This window comes from Thalassophryne amazonica, chromosome 16, assembly GCF_902500255.1.
Source record: "Thalassophryne amazonica chromosome 16, fThaAma1.1, whole genome shotgun sequence".
Classification (NCBI taxonomy): domain Eukaryota; kingdom Metazoa; phylum Chordata; class Actinopteri; order Batrachoidiformes; family Batrachoididae; genus Thalassophryne; species Thalassophryne amazonica.
In genome coordinates, this window is record NC_047118.1 from 78826768 (window position 1) to 78846831 (window position 20064).

Here is a 20064-nt window from a genome sequence, read left to right on the forward strand (position 1 = left end):
GAGGTCCTGACAGCCTCAGCAACACAGCCACTCAGTCCCAAACGCACGCCACCTGGGAGGAAAACCAAAAGACAGAAACAAACCGGCAGCCAGGCCCCCCCAGCCATATAACAGAAAGTATACCATGAACAATGTCATTTATGTTAGTTTCTCTCAAGAGTTCATCAATATTTCGATTTTCAAGGGCAGCTGCCACTTCTGGTACTTTCGTCATTCTTTGCAGCTATGTTTTGACAGGCATCCTGAGAAAAAAAACTACCTTCTGCATGTGAGATGTCTGCACTGAATTCATTGCCGCAGTTTGTACAATTCCTTGACAATTTCTTGGGGCCAAGATATGCAGTACACTCCATGCAATAACAGTGAACCTGAAATTGAAAAAGAAGAATGGTATGAATATAAGAACATTGAAACATGCTAGAGCATGGTTGTTTTTTAATGCACAACAGAAACTTGAGCAACACTGATTATCAATGATAAGCAATCTGTACCCCCCCCCCCCCCCCAAAAAAAAAACACACCAACAAGAACATGATTTACTAGCATACCATAGCAAATTAGAACAGCACAGACTAATGCTGCATTTACACATAACGACAAGTCACGAATACCACGAAGTATACATTCTTGGCTGCTGATCACTTTAAGAATGTCAGGAATGTGCCAAGAATTAAGCAAATATGACATTCGTAACGCGTCCTGCCTATGTGTAAATGCAGCATAACTCCCTTATATGAAACACATTGGTCAGTACAGGTGATGACTGAATAAAAACTAAACATACCTCGTACATTGAATCTTCAACACTCTTGTACAGCAGGAACACTGTTTGGACAGTGTATATTCATCAAAGAAAGAAGATCATCCAAAGAACTATCAGAAAGACCATGCCGCAAGACACAGGACACTATCAGCAGTAGACTCTGTGACTTGGTGATGGGTGCATCTGGATAAATTGGAAGATTTCCATCTTCAAGGCTGAATCCCTAAAAAAGGAAAAAAAAAAAAAAAAACAAACAAACAAAACACACACACACAAAAAAAAAAAACCAGTGAGCATCAGAAAGGTGTAACATTAGTCACGGGGCTGATATCAGAAAGAGCCTTAGATAAACATGTGGCTGCACCCATCAGACATGGACTGTTTCTAGTTGGTTGAGCCATAATTTTTTATTATATGAACATTAATTCTGACACTATTAGATAGGCGAGCAGTGACCACTCACTGGCTACGACTATGCATATATTGTCATCATGTATGAAGAACGGTCTCACAAATATATTTGCAAATAATAGAAATTTGCACATAAACAAGACTTATAAAGGACCACCCAGGAACATGCTCAGATTATAAGACAGGATTCTGATTTGCAAATTTGGAGAGGTCAAAAATATGAAAAGCTCAAGAACGGACGGACACTTACGAGGAGAGTCAACATATCAGTTTTGTAACAGAGCTAAAAAGATGTTTTCATATCAATATATACATACCGTATTTTCTCTATTAGAAGTGCATACGCTTATGTAAATGACAGATGTGTTTCTATGGTCAAAAAAAAAAATAAGTATAAATATTTTAAAAGTCTTGTATACAAAGAATGAAATTTTTGGCCCAAGGTGCACTTCTAATAGAGGAAATATGGTACATGTATGTTTAAAGTAAGAAAATATTTTAATCTGTTTTTCTTTTGTTAAGGTTAAGGTCGTGAAATGAGTAGACAATTCATACTGTTACAGTGCATAGAAAAACCAAACACCATGTTTGCTCTATTAGAAGGGCATGTGCTTATGTAAATGACAGAAGTAATTTTATGGTCAAAATAAGTCATATGTTAACATTTCTATATGCAATAAATGCAATGTTTGGTTTAAGTGTGCTTCTATTTATTTCTATAATAGAGGAAATATGGTACATAAATTGGTCTCATTCATGATGCTGACTTACCCGGTAATTATCATCTGGTTCATCTCCTTCCTCCCCATCACCATGCTGAAAATCATCATCTTCATCATCTCCTCCAGAGTCAACTCCATTGTCATGACAATCTTCATCATCCCCCTGATCCATTTCTTCATTTTGTCCTGAGTCTCCACCCTCTTCTTGCCCCAAATCATCCTCGCCTTCCTTGTTGCCATCAATATGTGTTATCATCTTCAACGTTACGATCAGATCCATCATCACCATATCACGTCTGCTGAATCTGCTTGGTCTACTTCATTGTGAACATCACCCTCGGTTCCACTGTCCACTAGATCATCCTGTTCTAAAACCACCCCACCATCTTGAGAACTACTATGTTGAAACACAGCTCCTTCATTGGTAAGTCAGTTTCAGGTTGTTCAACATCAGTGCCACAGTGGTTACAATCAATTCCTTCGTCAGTCTTTGGATGCTCCTAGGCAAAAAATATAGGATACATGCACCTTTAGCAACATGAATTTCAAGTATGCACAGAAGTGGCATTTAATATTTTTAATCTTGATTGATGTTTAAAAGCCAATATCATACTCTGATATCTATATCCTGATCATATGTAAAAACATTATGCTTCTTCTACAAAAATCTGTTATCTTAGGAACGGATCACTAGCTCTTGGGAGGGGGGTGTGGTCAAGGAAGGAATTTTTTTTCATATAAATCCAAATTCCTTTTTATGTTTTACACTGAATATTTTGCTATTATATTATTTGTTATATACAAAATGCAACTTTTATTCCCTTTTCCTCAGATACTGTATTTTCTCTTCGAAGCTCAGGTGATATCTACATGTTCATGGTAACAATAGGTCATATTTTTAACATTGCCATTGTATTGTCTGATGCTATCCCTACACAACAGTACTAGAAAATGCATTCCCCCTAGATTACCCATGTAGAATATAGCGTGAAACTAAAAGGGCGCTACAACTACTTATCTTAAACTTCAAATACCGTATTTGCTCTATCAGAAGTGCACCTAAACCAAACACTGCATTTACTGTATACAGAAATGTTAATGTCTTATTTTTACCAAAAGTGTATCATGTAAGTGCATGCACTTCTAATAGAGCATATATGGTGCAGATAAAATTGAAACAAAAATACTGCAAGCCGGAGGCAGTCAGACTTCAAATTATTTTAAGTGCTTTATTGCGCTAATTTTTTTTTAAGATTATTTCTCCATATTATGTTTTCTTTTGGGCAGCACAGTGACTTAGTGGTTAGCACTGTTGCCTCACAGCGAGTAGGTTGTGGGTTCAATTCCCGGGGCCTTTCTGTGTGGAGTTTGCATGTTCTCCCGGTGTTTGCGTGGGTTTCCTCCTGGTGCTCCAGTTTCCTCCCACATCCAAAGACATGCGGGTTAGGTGGATTGGAATCTTTAACAAAATTGTCCTTAGGTGTGCGTGTGGGTGTGTCTGTGTTTGTTTGTCTGTTTGTGGCCCTGCGACACACTGGCATCCTGTCCTGGGTGTACCCCACCTCATGCCCTATGACTGCTGGGATAGGCTCCAGCCCCCCGCGGACCCTTGATTCGACTAAGCGGTAGAAGATGGATGGATGTTTTCTTTTTTGTGAACCCTCATGATCAAATGGTCTGGCCCTTAATTTGATTAGAATGGTGTGCCTTTATGTTACATGTGTTTTTCTTCGTGAAAGAAATCTTAATATTTTCGCATGCCTCGCTCTGTTAGTCTCTTATTTTTTAATATGCCCCCCCGCAATGCTACAATACTTTTGGAGTACCCCCCCCCCCCGATTGTTAGTGACCCAGTCTAAACAATAAACATAAGGCAAAACGGATCTCTTTTGTACTTACGGGAACAACCGACTGTGAAGAGTTGGGATCAATGGTTTCACCACATACAATTCTTCTCTTTCGTCGAATGCATCTCGTTTGTCTCGGAAGAGAGATATCGGGATTAATCCCATGTTGTCTGTAACGTTGTAGAAGCATGTCAACCCAAATATGGCCGTCGGGTTGTTGTTGTTGTTGTTGTTCTTCTTCTTCTTCTTCGTCTTCGTCGTCGTCGTCTTTGTGTTTAAAGGCGGTTGGCAACCACCACCAATTGGACTGCAGTGTTGGTCAGGAGAGGCCGTCTGGTTATGTGCGCATGCATACAACAGATTCAAAATAAATACATTTTTTAAAATAAATAAAACTATAATTTAAAATAAAATTAACCTTTCAGTTTTCTTTATAAAAACATCTAAAACTTAGATCAATGTGAACAAATAAACACGTGTAAGTCATGAATCTGTCTGCGGGTCATAGGTCGTTATATCACATGATGCCACGCGCCCATAGGATCACGCTATTTCAAAATGAGGCTGTTTTTGGAAAAGGACCGCGTTATTTTCGTCTGTTCCTTTTATTTCGCATTTACGCTTGTATTATGATGAAATACGGCCTTTTTGAATTCTTTGAGGAAGATGCCGTTGGAGTAGGCGAAGTGGATTGTTGGCCACGAAGAGATTGCAGAGTCTTCGATTGGAAGTAAAACAGAGGTATGTATTATGTTACGTTGTTAAAAAGCTTTTAAAAAGCGATCGCCTCGGACATCACACAAGAAGCGAGAATGGAGTTCCGAGTGTATGCGTGGGCTCATGAGTAGGAAAAACTCAGGTCGGGATAAAAGTGACGCTGCACCGCCGCCGTTCAACTCCGCAAAGTGGTTTGGTTCCTCCGCCCCCCAGCCGAACACCGACGCTGCTCTTTCACCGTGTTTCCGCAATGACACCGAGCAGCCGGGCATATGGCTTCAGGAACCAGAATGAATAAATAATACACATATGTATGTATATGTGTTCAAGTTCAACACATTGCTTATTAAGTATGCAAATTGGTCTGAAAAAAAAGAATTTTTGACATTTTCAACTCAGTATGTTACAGTTAGGTTTTCACAGAAGTATATATTTAGATTCTAAACATGCAAAATAATAAATGTGAAAATAATTCAATTTCAGATCCTAATACCTTAAAGAATTAACATTCATGTACCTTCTATTTCAGATGATCTTCCAAGCTTGCGCCACACTGCAAATAAGTATGCAAAGAACACAAATGTATGTTTGCAGTCACCAAACCAGAAGGGTGAGAGTGAAAAACTCAAGGTTTGACTCGTCCACAGAAGATGACCGTCCACTATTGCAGGTACCGTTTTCTATATTTGCTTCTTGAATCATCAGTGTGACATCATTATGTGACACAAAACAAACAATACTTGTGCCTATTTGAGGCAATTTATCAACATGGCATTTAAATTTACATGCTTTCATGTCCTGCAAATTTCACCATTATCTTGATTGGGAAACTGAAAATAAGTTCACAGCATTTGTGCAGTTTTTGTCAAAGAAATACTTCTTCTGGAATTTGATGGTGATTTTGACAGCGTATGCCCTCCAGTAACATTGCTCTCTTAATGGCAGTTTAGGGATTGTTTTCTTGCTTTCTAGACGGGCCGCTCCACTGCCGACCCGCGCTGACCGACCTGCTCCACTTTCTAGGACGACCCGCTCCACTGTCTCAAGACGACCCGCTCTACTTTTCAGTTGAAAGAATCACTTATTTAATGATAGAAATGTAGAAGGAATAACACTTACTGACATGACTGAATGAACATGACATTGTGCGCTGCAGATGACGTTTGTATATAATTCGTTAACCACGTTTGTGTATATATAAGAAAACAGCAAATTTTGCTAGGGGGATGACATTAAGTTATCTGATGAATAAGAATGAAAAACAAGTGAATGGTATCTGGTAAATAAGAATAAATATCTCCGCTTTGTGAGTGGAGCGGGTCGTCCAGAAAACCGGAGCGGGTCAACCAGACACCGTTTTCTTCATGAATGCACTATGATAGTGTCTGTGTATGTCCTTGTCACGTGTATTTCACTTTAATGCTGCATGTATGACTCAGAATATAATTTTGTCTCTGTAGATTAAGAAGAAAAAGAAAGTGGTTTCAAAGAACAATGATGAAGAAAAGCTGGCAAGAGCTATATAGAAGGAAATGAAAGAGAAGGTATGTATAAAGTAACATTATGATTGTTTCCAAGAAATGGTATAATAGTATATAGAGATAAAGTACATTTACTGCCGTGCTTTACATACACATCATATTAAACTGTTCTTTTTACCACACATGTACAGACCACAATGGCTTCACAAGAAGAAGAATGTATTTTGAGTCCTGAGGTAAGTTACATCTACAATTCTTATTGTTCTTTGCTTGCTTTATTTATCATCGCAACTCTTTTTTTTTTTTTTTTTTTTAATTTCAGTAGGGTTAAATTAATCATGATTATTATTCTGTTACAGAGTGAAGATGATGATGAAGTAATGGACAAGAGCATGCATATTGTGGCAATAGTGTCAGTCATTTTGACTTTGTATAATTACTGAACAATCTGCATTTATTTACAGCTGGACTTAACTCCCTTGTTGCATTTATGTGTGCCAATGATGTAAAAAAATTGACAATAATTGTACATTGTGTCAAATTTAAAGTGGCACCTCCACATATACTGGAATTCTGTTTTTTCTTTAGCATAAAGATAAATGTGTGCACACATACAAGTATATTTGCTTTTTTAAGGGGGGGGGGGGGGGGGTCAATTGTGAACAAAAATCATGTTCTGTGCAAAAAGCCAAATTATTTACTTGGTGCAATTTACTGGTAACATGTACCAGATTAAAAAAAAAAAAAGTCACTGCCATTGAGTTATCTTTCATTTTGGTCAGTTAAAAAGAGAGGGGAAAAAAAAGGACAAAATAATAATGGAATATTAAAAATTAAACCAGGCAATAATATTTTTTCTTCCATTTGTGCACATCAAGCCTCCATGGTGAAAAAAGGATGTTTTTCTTATTCTGGACAATGCTTTGTATACTGTTTGTTGTAGGAAACTTTTTACTGTTGTACATCATCTCAAGCTTTATTTTGTGCCTAACCTAGTGTCTTTTAATTTCAGGTAACTTTGTGGCCAGGGGTGGCCATAACAGTTTGGCAAAAGAGGTTACTAAATGCAAAAAAAAAAAAAAAAAAAAAAAAAAAAAAATGTTAAAGAATACACAAACACCCTGCTGTGGATGATTCTCACACCAGAAGTGCTACAATCATCTTCCCTCACTGGAAAGAAAAACAACGCTTTTAAAGATGTGAGAGCCAAAAAGAAGCTGCCTGGTGTAGAGTTCATAATTGGTAAGTTAACTGGCATAACAATAACATTATTAATGCAATGTCTTACATATATTTGCTCTATTAGAGGTGCACCTAGACCAAAAATTAAATTATTTCGATACAGAAATACTAAAATATTACTCATTTTGACCATAAAAACACCCGTTATTTACGTAAGCCCATGCGCTTCTAATAGAGGAAATATGGTAATGTTTTTCCCCAGCTTAGGGAACTGGTGGTATAATTTTTAACTAATATTTCTTGGAAAATTATTTTTGAATAACTTTTAATTGCTGTTAAACCCTATGCTGGTTGGTTTTGCTTTTATCTGTATGCTGCATCCACAAATTAGATTTTATTTATTCATTTATTTTACATATGCAGATTATATCAAAGAACAGACCCGTTCTCCTGATGTTCAACCAGTCAAAACGGCCATCACTCACCTCTTGAACACCGAAGGCAAACGCTTGCTGAAGAAGTGTGATACCGCTGATTAAAGGCTTGCCCTAAAGTTAATGTTCAATATTTCATCCAAGAAAAAGTTACATTTTGTCACTTTTTGTGTATTGTTTGTGTATTTGTGAAATGTTATATTTAAATGTTTAATTGTTCCCATTATCCTTTGTATATTTTATGGCATTATGACTTGTAGGTTCCTATAGAGATCCTATAGGTTGGCCTATAAGCTCCTACAAAGATCCTATAGGTTCTGATAGAAATTCTATAGGCTCTTATAGAGATCCTATGGGTTGGCCTGCGGGCTTTTATAGCTATCCTATAGGACTGCCTATAGAGGGCCTATAGGTGAAACGTCCCAATTGCCTATAGCCACTTATAGGTTTCTTTATGGCGGCCTATAGGTTTCTCTATAGGCTTGTCCACGGAAATTCTATAGCCTAGCCTATAGCAACCTATAGGTCATGCCTATAGAATTACCTATAGATTTTTTCCGTAAGGGATGGGCGAGAATTCTCTCACCCACAAGATATCAAATTTGGTGATTCTGTTTGGCTAAATATTGATTATTTTCCTTAGCAACCTACACAATTGGTCATTTTTCTGCACTTCAAGGGCTGATGAGTGATCACTCAAGAAGAGAAATACGTCTTGTGTTTCTGTCGGTGGAAATGCACTATTGAATGAGAGTCATTTGGTGAAAATGTTGCTTTAATAATTCAGATTACACGTAGGCACATGCTATTAAGTAAACAGTGATAATACTTTTTTTTTTTAAATATATATTTTATATTTTTCCCCTCCACATTTGGGAGGGCGGTGCCCCAGCGCCCCCTATGGACAAGCCGTCACTGGTTCCAGTACTTTTGGAGGGCACTGTATATTCTGTAATATACTTGTAAACTTATGATGATTGCAAAATGATTGTGGTATTATTATTGTTTTGTTTAATTTTCACTGTTGCTGCACTTTATGTGAAATCATAATCATATCGTATATGTGAATTTCTCCTCTGTGAGATCAATAAAGTTTATCTTTATATCATATTGATATGACAAGCCCAACTGTCAACTAGCTGAAAGTACATTAAAAAAATGCTTCAAGTGGCAGGCGGTTAAAACGGCTTTAATTAGGGGCTCAGAAGCTGAAAGGCAAAAAAGAAAGTCGCCTAAAGAGGCGGCGGGGGGGCAGAAAGGCAAAAAAAATAAAAATGCAGAAACTGAAAGGTTTAGCCATACTTATGCTCCCTTGAAGAATTTGCTCAAAAAAGTCTGAAGAACCTAAATTACATGGTGAGATGCTGCAGCGCTTCACTCGTTCATGTCTGCTACAAATAGACATTTACAATGTCAGTTTTTGTTTTAATCCAGTGAAATATGCTCTTACATAAGCACTCAACACTCTACGCGTATCATTTCCGTTTTACCAGATCATTTCATGAACCATTCACTCACACTCACACTCTGTTTATATTATTAAGAATAATCCCACTGGAAATTTGTACAAATTGATTGTAATCATGGCAACCTGTGATTTTTTTTTTTTTTTTTTTTTTTTTTGGTAGGCGGGTGACTGACAGGCTGGTCCGTCCAGGGCGGGCCAGGCACTCCAAGGCCCGCCCACAACGCCGGGACTGCTCCTTTATTCTTTATTTTTAAACTTTCAATAATGTAATTAGAATTTTAATAAATTGTCTCCGCTACTGTAACAATGTTAATGGTTATTTTGTGTTAAAATAATAAACGAATATTTGATTAAATACATTTTATCTTGGTGTAATCTGCCAGTTGATTGATTGGTTTTGAAATGTAATAAAATGCAACATGTAAAAAAAAAAAAAAAAAAAAAAAAAAAAAAAAAAATACAATAAAAAACCCAAAGCATTACATTAAACAATATGTAAAATTTCTGATAACACAAATCTACGACATTTTGATCCTCAAATAAAACAAGGTGAAGTAAAGTGTATAGAGCTTCCCCCAAAATAAAAACAAATATGACCACTATTTTGTCATTAATGGCTTTTTCTTTGTGATATACATACTTGTACAACTAATTTTCATCAGTGAACTTTAATTGAAAAACGTTCTCTTTTGTTTGTCAGGGCGTGGCTTAGTCTATAAAAATTGAAGGCGCGATTTTATGTTTCATTCTGTTTGCACACGCATCGCGGCGAGTTGGGACGCAAGGGACCGGTGAGTGCTCGGTTCGACTGTCTCTCCCGGTAGATGACGTCATACGGTGTTTCTGCCACCTTCGTTGGTCTCGCTGTTTGTGTCACGCGCCTTACGGAAAACCATTTCGAAGAAGCTGCAGGTGGCTACAGGTGGTCCTTTGCTGTAAAGAAGTGCAGCGTCACTGCTCTGTGAAGCTGTGACCCCCCCCAGCCAGACCCACTGAGTGGTTTGTGCTTCATTTCTGCAGATTTGTGCCGTTAAAATTTTCGTTTGTACTGTTATGGTTTTTAAGCTACTAAAGATTTTTTTTTTAGGTCACTCAGAGGTCATCATCCTCTCCAAAATGAACCAGAGTGGCTTATTGTTTGTGCTTCGTTTGTGTTGCTATAGTTTCTGAGATTTTGCGCGATTACGTCATTATCCTCTCAGCTTGCTCCAAAATGAACCAAACTGGTCTACTTTTTAGTGCTTCGTTTGTGCTGTTTCATACCGTTAAAATGTTCGTTTGTGCTGTTATGGTTTTTAAGATTTTAAGGATTTTATTTTTTTTGTTGTCACTCAGGTCATCATCCCCCCAGCTTGCTCCAAAATGAACCAAACTGGTCTACTTTTTAGTGCTTCGTTTGTGCTGCTATAGTTTCTGAGATATTAAGTTTTATCGTTGCGTGAAGATGGCGGACACACACACAGCGCGAGCAGGCGAGTGCACTACTGCTGCGTTCGTGTACCGTCGGTAATTACAGGTCTTTTTTGTTTCAAAATCAGCAGTGGTTCTTGGCAGAAGCGTGGCTTTTATTTTATTTTTGGTAAAATAATTCATTGTATCTACGCAAAAGATTAATTATGGCTTATATAAGGTGCATGAGCTCTGTGAAGCTGACTCTTCACTCGGATAAAAAAAAAAAAAAAAAAATCCAAGCAAGCAGGCTGAGTGGTTTGTTTCGTTTCTGCTGCTATGGTTTTTGAGCTATTGAAGATTATTTTCAGGTCATTCTGTGGTCATTATCCTCCCCATCGTAGTTCAAAATGAACCAGACTAGTCTACTTTTTTAGTGCTTCGCTTGTGTTGATTTGTGCTGCTATAGTTTGAGAGAGGATCACATATCTTAACACGAATTGATTATGGGTCATTGTTTTTATAGGGTGCCATTTGTGTCCCCAACATAAATTAAGCTGTAGTTTCACAAAAGTTCAACTAATACTCATTCAATTTGTTTTTTGTGTATTATCAATTGTTGCCTATTATAAATTCAAGGGTACAAACTCCAAAAATCTCTTTTTACATTATATAGACTTTTGTTTAAAGGTTGCCATGGAATTTTGCTATGTCCCCTGGGCGGTTCATTCAGATTCAATCTAGAAAATAACTAATAAGTAGAAAAAAATCCCCAAAAAATGGTTGATGTTATTGTCCCTGATAAACTATCTTTAATCATGTGCTGATTTTTAATCAAAATATATATTTAAATAAAAAAAAAAAGGTTTTATGTTCGTCCCCCGGTGTCACTGTCCACTGTTAAGTCGTGTTACTGTCCCTCTTAAAAGTTTCCCCCTCGATGACATCACACTCATGAGACATCACACCAGTGGTGGAAAAACAACTGTGGTAAGCTGTTTCATTTTTTTTTCCTCTTTAAAAAAACAGATTTTACAGTTTTATGAAATAGGATCAGTGTGGTTGATCGATCAATCAATCAATCAATCAATTTTTTTATATAGCGCCAAATCACAACAGTTGCCCCAAGGCGCCCCATACTGTAAGGCAAGGCCATACAATAATTATGTAAAACCCCAACGGTCAAAATGACCCCCTGTGAGCAAGCACCCGGCTACAGTGGGAAGGAAAAACTCCCCTTCAACAGGAAGAAACCTCCAGCAGAACCAGGCTCAGGGAGGGGCAGTCCTCCGCTGGGACTGGTTGGGGCTGAGGGAGAGAACCAGGAAAAAGACATGCTGTGGAGGGGAGCAGAGATTGATCACTAATGATTAAATGCAGAGTGGTGCATACAGAGCAAAAAGAGAAAGAAACAGTGCATCATGGGAACCCCCCAGCAGTCTACGTCTATAGCAGCATAATTAAGGGATGGTTCAGGGTCACCTGATCCAGCCCTAACTATAAGCTTTAGCAAAAAGGAAAGTTTTAAGCCTAATCTTAAAAGTAGAGAGGGTGTCTGTCTCCCTGATCTGAATTGGGAGCTGGTTCCACAGGAGAGGAGCCTGAAAGCTGAAGGCTCTGCCTCCCATTCTACTCTTACAAACCCTAGGAACTACAAGTAAGCCTGCAGTCTGAGAGCGAAGCGCTCTATTGGGGTGATATGGTACTACGAGGTCCCTAAGATAAGATGGGACCTGATTATTCAAAACCTTATAAGAAGAAGAATTTTTAATTCTATTCTAGAATTAACAGGAAGCCAATGAAGAGAGGCCAATATGGGTGAGATATGCTCTCTCCTTCTAGTCCCCGTCAGTACTCTAGCTGCAGCATTTTGAATTAACTGAAGGCTTTTTAGGGAACTTTTAGGACAACCTGATAATAATGAATTACAATAGTCCAGCCTAGAGGAAATAAATGCATGAATTAGTTTTTCAGCATCACTCTGAGACAAGACCTTTCTGATTTTAGAGATATTGCGTAAATGCAAAAAAGCAGTCCTACATATTTGTTTAATATGCGCTTTGAATGACATATCCTGATCAAAAATGACTCCAAGATTTCTCACAGTATTACTAGAGGTCAGGGTAATGCCATCCACAGTAAGGATCTGGTTAGACACCATGTTTCTAAGATTTGTGGGGCCAAGTACAATAACTTCAGTTTTATCTGAGTTTAAAAGCAGGAAATTAGAGGTCATCCATGTCTTTATGTCTGTAAGACAATCCTGCAGTTTAGCTAATTGGTGTGTGTCCTCTGGCTTCATGGATAGATAAAGCTGGGTATCATCTGCGTAACAATGAAAATTTAAGCAATACCATCTAATAATACTGCCTAAGGGAAGCATGTATAAAGTGAATAAAATTGGTCCTAGCACAGAACCTTGTGGAACTCCATAATTAACTCTAGTCTGTGAAGAAGATTCCCCATTTACATGAACAAATTGTAATCTATTAGACAAATATGATTCAAACCACCGCAGCGCAGTGCCTTTAATACCTATGGCATGCTCTAATCTCTGTAATAAAATTTTATGGTCAACAGTATCAAAAGCAGCACTGAGGTCTAACAGAACAAGCACAGAGATGAGTCCACTGTCCGAGGCCATAAGAAGATCATTTGTAACCTTCACTAATGCTGTTTCTGTGCTATGATGAATTCTAAAACCTGACTGAAACTCTTCAAATAGACCATTCCTCTGCAGATGATCAGTTAGCTGTTTTACAACTACCCTTTCAAGAATTTTTGAGAGAAAAGGAAGGTTGGAGATTGGCCTATAATTAGCTAAGATAGCTGGGTCAAGTGATGGCTTTTTAAGTAATGGTTTAATTACTGCCACCTTAAAAGCCTGTGGTACATAGCCAACTAACAAAGATAGATTGATCATATTTAAGATCGAAGCATTAAATAATGGTAGGGCTTCCTTGAGCAGCCTGGTAGGAATGGGGTCTAATAAACATGTTGATGGTTTGGATGAAATAACTAATGAAAATAACTCAGACAGAACAATCGGAGAGAAAGAGTCTAACCAAATACCGGCATCACTGAAAGCAGCCAAAGATAACGATACGTCTTTGGGATGGTTATGAGTAATTTTTTCTCTAATAGTTAAAATTTTGTTAGCAAAGAAAGTCATGAAGTCATTACTAGTTAAAGTTAATGGAATACTCAGCTCAATAGAGCTCTGACTCTTTGTCAGCCTGGCTACAGTGCTGAAAAGAAACCTGGGGTTGTTCTTATTTTCTTCAATTAGTGATGAGTAGAAAGATGTCCTAGCTTTACGGAGGGCTTTTTTTATAGAGCAACAGACTCTTTTTCCAGGCTAAGTGAAGATCTTCTAAATTAGTGAGACGCCATTTCCTCTCCAACTTACGGGTTATCTGCTTTAAGCTACGAGTTTGTGAGTTATACCACGGAGTCAGGCACTTCTGATTTAAAGCTCTCTTTTTTTAGAGGAGCTACAGCATCCAAAGTTGTCTTCAATGAGGATGTAAAACTATTGACGAGATACTCTCTTACTTACAGAGTTTAGGTAGCTACTCTGCACTGTGTTGGTATATGGCATTAGAGAACATAAAGAAGGAATCATATCCTTAAACCTAGTTACAGCGCTTTCTGAAAGACTTCTAGTGTAATGAAACTTATTCCCCACTGCTGGGTAGTCCATCAGAGTAAATGTAAATGTTATTAAGAAATGATCAGACAGAAGGGAGTTTTCAGGGAATACTGTTAAGTCTTCTATTTCCATACCATAAGTCAGAACAAGATCTAAGATATGATTAAAGTGGTGGGTGGACTCATTTACTTTTTGAGCAAAGCCAATAGTCTGTAGTGTTGAGGCTGTCATTCTCAGCATCTGTGTGGATGTTAAAATCGCCCACTATAATTATCTTATCTGAGCTAAGCACTAAGTCAGATAAAAGGTCTGAAAATTCACAGAGAAACTCACAGTAACAACCAGGTGGACGATAGATAATAACAAATAAAACTGGTTTTTGGGACTTCCAATTTGGATGGACAAGACTAAGAGTCAAGCTTTCAAATGAATTAAAGCTCTGTCTGGGTTTTTGATTAATTAATGAGCTGGAATGGAAGATTGCTGCTAATCCTCCGCCCCGGCCCGTGCTACGAGCATTCTGACAGTTAGTGTGACTTGGGGGTGTTGACTCATTTAAACTAACATATTCATCCTGCTGTAACCAGATTTCTGTAAGGCAGAATAAATCAATATGTTGATCAATTATTATATCATTTACCAACAGGGACTTAGAAGAGAGAGACCTAATGTTTAATAGACCACATTTAACTGTTTTAGTCTGTGGTGCAGTTGAAGGTGCTATATTATTTTTTCTTTTTGAATTTTTATGCTTAAATAGATTTTTGCTGGTTATTGGTAGTCTGGGAGCAGGCACCGTCTCTACGGGGATGGGGTAATGAGGGGATGGCAGGGGGAGAGAAGCTGCAGAGAGGTGTGTAAGACTACAACTCTGCTTCCTGGTCCCAACCCTGGATAGTCACGGTTTGGAGGATTTCAGAAAATTGGCCAGATTTCTAGAAATGAGAGCTGCTCCATCCAAAGTGGGATGGATGCCGTCTCTCCTAACAAGACCAGGTTTTCCCCAGAAGCTTTGCCAATTATCTATGAAGCCCACCTCATTTTTTGGACACCACTCAGACAGCCAGCAATTCAAGGAGAACATGCGGCTAAACATGTCACTCCTGGTCTGATTGGGGAGGGGCCCAGAGAAAACTAGAGTCCGACATTGTTTTTGCAAAGTTACACACCGATTTAATGTTAATTTTAGTGACCTCCGATTGGCGTAACTGGGTGTCATTACTGCCGACGTGAATTACAATCTTACCAAATTTACGCTTAGCCTTAGCCAGCAGTTTCAAATTTCCTTCAATGTCGCCTGCTCTGGCCCCCGGAAGACAATTGACTATGGTTGCTGGTGTCGCTAACTTCACATTTCGCAAAACAGAGTCGCCAATAACCAGAGTTTGATCCTCGGCGGGTGTGTCGTCGAGTGGGGAAAAACGGTTAGAGATGTGAACGGGTTGGCGGTGTACACAGGGCTTCTGTTTAGGGCTATGCTTCCTCCTCGCAGTCACCCAGTCAGCCTGCTTTCCCGGCTGCTCGGGATCTGCCAGGGGGTAACTAACGGCGGCTAAGCTACCTTGGTCCGCACCGACTACAGGGGCCTGGCTAGCTGTAGACTTTTCCACGGTGCGGAGCCGAGTCTCCAATTCGCCCAGCCTGGCCTCCAAAGCTACGAATAAGCTACACTTATTACAAGTACCATTACTGCTAAAGGAGGCCGAGGAATAACTAAACATTTCACACCCAGAGCAGAAAAGTGCGGGAGAGACAGGAGAAGCCGCCATGCTAAATCGGCTAAGAGCTAGTAGCTACGCTAAGCTAGCGGATTCCTAAAAACACGCAAAGTGAATAATGTGTAAATAATTTAGAGGTGATTCAGCAGAAGGAGTGCTTTAGTTAAGGCACGTAAAGATTACACTGGGAAACAAATCGTAATCTAGATAACTAGATCAATCTAACTGCGCAGATTAAACAGCTAACAGATACAGAAAAACACCGCTGTGCTCCGGAACAGGAAGTGATACAATACCGCAGTGAGAGCCAACCACCAGTGATCATAACGTGTCCACTCTGTTAAAGCTATATATCAAAGAAATTAATCAAATTGAATCATTTCAAAAGTTTTGTGTAAAATTATAGATTTCTCATCAAGTATCGAAAGTCCTCTTAGTTGTTATGCTAGCAAAGCCAGGCTGAGGGCTAACTTTAGCTCAAAATGTCCACTCTTAGTGTCCACTCTGTAAGCCTTATTCAATTAACATGGCGGACAACAAGTTAACAGAGTGGACATACTGTATGTATTGTTGACTTATAAGATCTTTAAAAGAATGAAGTTGATGATGATGATGTATATTGTACATGAATATGAATAGTATAGCCTGTATATATCCTAAATACAATGCATGCCTTTGTTTAGGAATGTCACCTGCACTAAGTCCAGCTGAAACACAGCGGCGTTACAGAGAACGCTGTGATATTGATCCTGAGCAAAGACACCTCGAGAAAGGGAGAGAAAAATAGAGGGACAGGGAGGAAGGCAAAAGAAAGGGAATAAATGAATTGTCTGAGAGAGAGAAAAGGGCAATGAGAAAGAAATGGAGAGAAGCAAAGAAAGTCATCAGGGCAAGAGCCAGAGCAAGACAGACACAGGACACCCCCTTTGCAACTCCAGACAGTCAGCCAGAGATTGTGCCAGGGCCTTCAGGGTTAGAGCTCATAATAGGAAATGTTCTGTAGATTGAAAATATAGTTGGTTTAAAGGGCCATTCCACTCCCACACGATGTTTGTCTCCAAATGTCGGTAATCAAATATGACAATACATTTAAGATAGGTCTGGTGCAAAAATGTTCACATTAACAAAACGAGGACAATTTGTAAATTTATTAATATCTTCTTTCAAGAGCTGAAGTTGGATGGATGAGTGGTTTAAAATTAACTTATATTTGATTACCGACATTTGGAGACAAACATTGTGTGGGAGTGGAATGGCCCTTTAAGTCTTTTGCCTTAATTTAAATCATGTATTTCACACCAGAATGTAGAAGTTTTATTTGTTTTTCCCTGTTTTAGGCAACGCCTTAAAGGTGAAAGCAGAGCAAGAAGTGGAAGGAGAGTTTAAAATAAACTATCTGACTAAAAAGAGGGATATATGTTTTATTTAAAAAGATAATTTCATAAGGAGTCATGCAGTAAAAACACATTTAAAATGGTACGTCTGTCCTTAACAGAGTGGACACATCGCATGTGTCACATGCTGTTAAAATATATAAATATAATATGATGTAGGTGCCTGAGCTCGACCAATATGTTTTTCAGTAAGTTAAATATTTTTTTTTTTTAAGGGAACATTTAAATCTGGGTGAATCAAATATTTTTTCCCCACAAGTTATGTCCAAATGGCACTGTATAAAAAAAAAAAAAAAAAAATGACCCTTATGTCTGTGGTCTGCAACGATTATAACGTGTTAATGTAATTAAGTTTTTAATAGCTAATGTGATAACATCTGAGGATGTTCAACCTGTTTTTGCTGGAAAATGTCTTTTTGAAATGACTTTGTACCTTTGTGTGTAAATAATAGTAATAATAAAAAAAAATTCAGTGAAAAAAATGTAAATTTTTGTTAATAAATGATTTACCTTTAATGACCTGTGCTTTATCTTTACTTTGTCAATCACATTTTTGTCATCGTAAGACATTAAATGCAATTGCTTGAAGGTTTATTTCAGAACGTGGTGTTTGTTTTTTTTTTTGCTTTCTTAAGAAATGAACATTATTAAGAACATTCTATACTCCCCATTTTAAAAACTACACAAAACAGCGGTGTTTCACAGCGAATCGACAAGTATTCTGGAAAAAAAAACATGCAATGAACTTTATGGAATTTTACCATCTCAGTGGTATTTTTACAACCCTCAGATGAATCTGATTTCAAGACACAGTAAATGGACTTGTAAAATAGAGGTTTTAGTTAAAATACAGAGTTAGCACATGATATAGCTAACACTCTCAAAATTGTACAGGTAATACTTTCATTTGCAAATGCACAGAAGACTGAAGTCACTGTGTGTAGCTTGCTGAAGACTAATATAGTTGTGCCTCCATGCAGATTATATGTGCCAGAATTAATCTTTGTTGATACAATGAATTGTTTAACGCCCCTGCCACTGGCCACTGCTGGGTTTGAAACAACAAAAAGCCATGTCATTTCCGACGGTATTTGAACGCAGCCGCAGCGCACTTGCCTCTTGCGCTGTGTAAGCATACCATCTTTGCGCAAAAATAAAACTTGCAATATCTCAAAAACTAAAGAAGCACAAATAAAACAATTAAATGGCACAAATGAAGCACTAAAAATATAGGCCAGTCTGGTTCATTTTGGAGTAGTCTGAGGAGGTGATGATGTCACGGCGCAAAAATAAAATGCGTCTGAGGGGTATATACGTGCATGTGTGAGTGGACAGTGTGGGGTTTTGATTCTGTCAGTCCAGCTCAAAAGGTTTTGCTCTTCATTAGGTCTTTGATTCTTTTGTTGGCTGGTTCTTAGACGTTTTGGTTGTTTCTTGGAATAATCTGATCTGATTGGACCTCACTCCTGTGATGGTACTGTGATGCAACCGAGAAAGCATTTTTGAGGTACGTCTCTTATCTATCTTAAGTTGGTCAAAATAATAGTTTGTTTGAGTGTACCTTAATATTGAGCTGACCTGGGTTCAAATCCCACTTATACCGTTGGTCTGTCTATGGAGTTTTTAATTGGCTTGTCTCAGTCCACCTGGCTGTAACAGAGTACCAGTCTTGGCTGGGCAAGTAATCTGTGATGTACTGGAGTCCCTTCCAGGAGGAGTCACAGGACATATTGCTGATCATGTAAACAAGACTGTATTAAGATTATGGTGCTTACATGAGTTTGAATATTCTGTTACTGTTCTTCTTTGCACATAGGGCTGGGTATCAATAAAAAATGTTTGATACGGTACCCGTACCGAAACCTTCACTTCGATACCAGTTCCTGAACGATACCGTCACGATACCAATTTTATTTTATCATTTTATTATAAATGATATTTCATTGAATCTTAAAGTAAATAAACATGAAATTGGCTACTGGATCCTTGATCTCTGGACTCACATAAAATCTACATGGTGGATCCTTGATCTCTGGACATGAATAGAAATAAACAATCTAGTTTTTGTCAAAAGCATTTCCTTTCAGACATTTGGCATGAATGTTTCTCCATACTTCTGAGCTGAACTAGCTGGCTGCTGCACGTCAGTGCAGGACGTCTCATTTTGGGAGGGAACAAAGCTTTGATCGACTGCAGTTTGTTTGGAAAGAAGTGTCATTTGATCTTAAATGGTGATTCCTTTGTAATGTATCTGGATGATATTCACATGATTGTATTCCACACAGCTGGCATGGCTCGGCTCAGGGTTGACTGGCATACTCGTGACTGATCGGCCAGCTCCTGCTGGAATCCCTCTGTTGCCAGGAAGTGCAATGTTGTCAGTACCTGTGTGGACAGACAACCACCTGGCTCCTTGCTGTATTGTGCTCTGGGCCAGCTGCAGGTCTGCTCGCAACTCCAGTGACACTGGCATGGGTAATTGAAATCGGCTTATGAGCCATTTGTCAATTGCAAGAATGAGGTCGACAACAGCCCCCAGCTTGTCGGAGGTCCAGTCAGGCCTGCAGCTCGACGGAGGTCGCCAACAGCCCCGCAGTTGTTAGAGGCCCCAGCCTAAAATTTTCAATTGACAGAAAGCCGCACACATTTCTTGGCCCAATAGATGAAAGGGAAATTATAATGTAGCTAGTAAAAAGTCAACAGATTATATTGATGCACATATCTTTAGTAAAGCAAATAATTAGTGAAATCGCAAAACCATTATCACATATTTTTAACGAATCATTTCAAACTGGAATTGTTCCAAATTGTATGAAAGTGTCAAAAGTGAGACTTTTATTTTAATCTGGTAGCAAGCATCTTTTTACTAATTACAGGCCTGTGTCT

General features: G+C 38.4%; 1 long non-coding RNA gene across 1 annotated transcript; it reads right to left on the reverse strand.

The window, feature by feature from the left end:
- Positions 1-274: 274 nt before the first annotated feature.
- Positions 275-2093, reverse strand: LOC117527465. Its single transcript, XR_004565537.1, has 3 exons — positions 1946-2093; positions 785-986; positions 275-368 (listed from the first exon to the last, which is right to left on the reverse strand). It is a non-coding gene; the product is annotated as an uncharacterized LOC117527465 (long non-coding RNA).
- Between the last annotated feature and the right edge of the window lie 17971 nt (positions 2094-20064).